We start from the raw sequence: 2,521 nt of genomic DNA, 5'->3' as shown, positions 1-2,521 counted from the left end.
TATATATATATAATTTCTCAGGTATTATCAGAGCTTAAAGTAAAGTTTTTTCTTAAAATCTTCCAATTCCTACTTAGCCTAATATTTTAACTGGTTAGATACACAAAGATATTATGTAGAAGGGTGGTCACTGCAGTGTTGTTTATAAAAGTAACTATAGAGGATTGTAAGATTAACTAAATTGCAGTATTGTTTTTTGAAGTAGAACACTATGTAGCCTTTAAGAAGAGACTGTAAAAATATATTTAACCACTTGGAACTGTGTTCTTGCTATAATAAGACTAAATTATAAAATAGTACTATAGTGTGATTATATAAAAGGGACATACGTTAAATGGGAACAGTGCTTCTCTTTGGGTGTGGGAATATAGATAGGTTTTATTTTATTTTTACTCATAACTGTCCTCTAATTTTACCACAAGAAACACATATTATACGTTATAGGAGAAAATGATCATGTGACCCTATTTGCCCTGATTTTAGACTCTTCAAGCACCCTTTTGGATTTTTCAGATTTTGTTTCTTCAAGGCCATCTCTTAAGAAGATATAGGGACAAAGTTATATACAGCTGACAACTTAAAATGGATATCAAAGACAGTCATGAAGAGGAAAAAAAGTAAAACAAAATAGGGGCACTGTTTCCCCTTTTCTTAACAAAACAAAGCAAAACAGAACTACAGATAGCACTGTGGCCACCCATCACATGACTGCTTTGTTAAGCCCCATAGGCCAAGGTTTTGGCTGCAGTTCGATCTAGGTCAGGGCACACACAAAAAACAACCAATAAGTGCATGGATGGGTGGAACAACAAATTGACTTCTCTCTCTCTCTCTCTTTCTCTCTCTCTCTCAAGTCAATAAGTAAAATTAAAAAAATAAATAAAAGTGTTTCCTGAGAATTTGCCTAGCATGAATAGCCCCTGATAAATTGATAAAATGCCTTTAAACATTTATTGAGTAAATGTTGTAGGCTTGGTAAGAGAAACAGAAATAAGATAGGGCCCTTGTCTCTTTTTTTAAAAATGTATTTTATTGATTTTTTTTTTTTTTTACAGAGAGGAATAGAGAGTTAGAAACATCAATGAGAGAGAAACATGGATCAGTTGCCTCCTGCCCCCTACTGTTTTTTTTTTGACTGGTTCCCCAGGGGCGGCTATAGATGGAGTGTCCTAGGCTGGATGAGGGATTGGAAGATGTGGACTTGGTTCTGTGTGTGTGTGTTAATTGCCTTCAGAGAGGAATGGGGAGGAAGAGATAGAAACATCAATGATGAGAGAATAATTGATTGGCTGCCTCCTGCATGCCCCACATTGGGGATGGAGCCCGGAACCAGAGCATGTGCCCTGACTGGGTATTGAACCATGACCTGGTTCATAGGTTGAGGCTCAACCACTGAGCAACAGCAGCGGGGGTGTGGTGGGGGTGGGGGGTGTCATTGTATTAAAGGAGTCCAAACTCTAGTTGGGCAGACAGATACATAAATAACTAAAATAATACGAGAAAGGTCATAATCAATTTATCAACGAAGTGATATTAGCACATAGATGTGATAACTTAAGGTTTTACGGTGAATGGGAGAAAGCGTCCCAGGAGGAGGGGAAATTGTGTCACAGCTTGAAAAACTAAATATTTGGGCAGAAAGATCAGTTTCTGGTCAGATGACCCAGACTTTGCATAGAAGGTACCTCCAGGTACCGAAGTCTGTACACCCAGCGAGTGTTTTCCATCGGGTTACCATAGTGAATGATTGCCATGGAATCAGGTTTCAAAATTCAAGGAGGTGTTTGTAGAAAATTATCAGAGATCTCCAGGGCTTCATGAAATACTTAAAATAGAAGTCAAGCACTGCTTCAGTCAAGCACTTCGCTTCTCTCAAACACTTGGAAGTGTTACCTTTTGCTGACTCTGTTACTTAACCTTTTTATTTTTTTATGATTCTTTTTTTATATATATATTTCTTTATTGATTTCAGAGAGGAAGGGAGGAGAGAGATAGAAACATCAATGATGAGAGAATCATTGATTGGCTGCCTCCTGCATGCCCCCTAGTGGGGATCGAGCCTGCAACCTAGGTATGTGCCCTTGGCGGAATCGAACCTGGGACCCTTCAGTCCACAGGCTGACGCTCTATCCACTGAGCCAAGTCGGCTAGGGCGTTACTTAACCTTCTGAAAGTTAATAATTTATACCCCTCTGGTCTTTCCAGGGCAAAAAATGGAACCAATAACGCACGCAAGATAGAGGACAAGAGGGAGAATGTTAGAATATTAAGGGCTCCGATTTCTGGTGAGTTTTAAATTTTCTTTAGGTGATCACCAACCTGATTGGGTCCAATACCTACTCTGAACTTTCCCTTCCCCTTGCCTTTCTCGCTTTTTCTCCCTCCATCAGTTTTCCTGGCTTTCTGGGTCTCCTTCGGAGGCGCACCTTTCCACAGCAGCTCCAGCCCCAATACCTGCGGGGAAAGGCGAGCCTTTTGGATCTCCGCCCGCGCGAGCAGTTCGGGGCGTGGCCTGGCCGCC

Source organism: Myotis davidii, unplaced genomic scaffold (genome assembly GCF_000327345.1).
Source record: "Myotis davidii unplaced genomic scaffold, ASM32734v1 scaffold9, whole genome shotgun sequence".
Taxonomy (NCBI): Eukaryota; Metazoa; Chordata; class Mammalia; order Chiroptera; family Vespertilionidae; genus Myotis; species Myotis davidii.
This window is presented reverse-complemented; position numbering follows the sequence as displayed.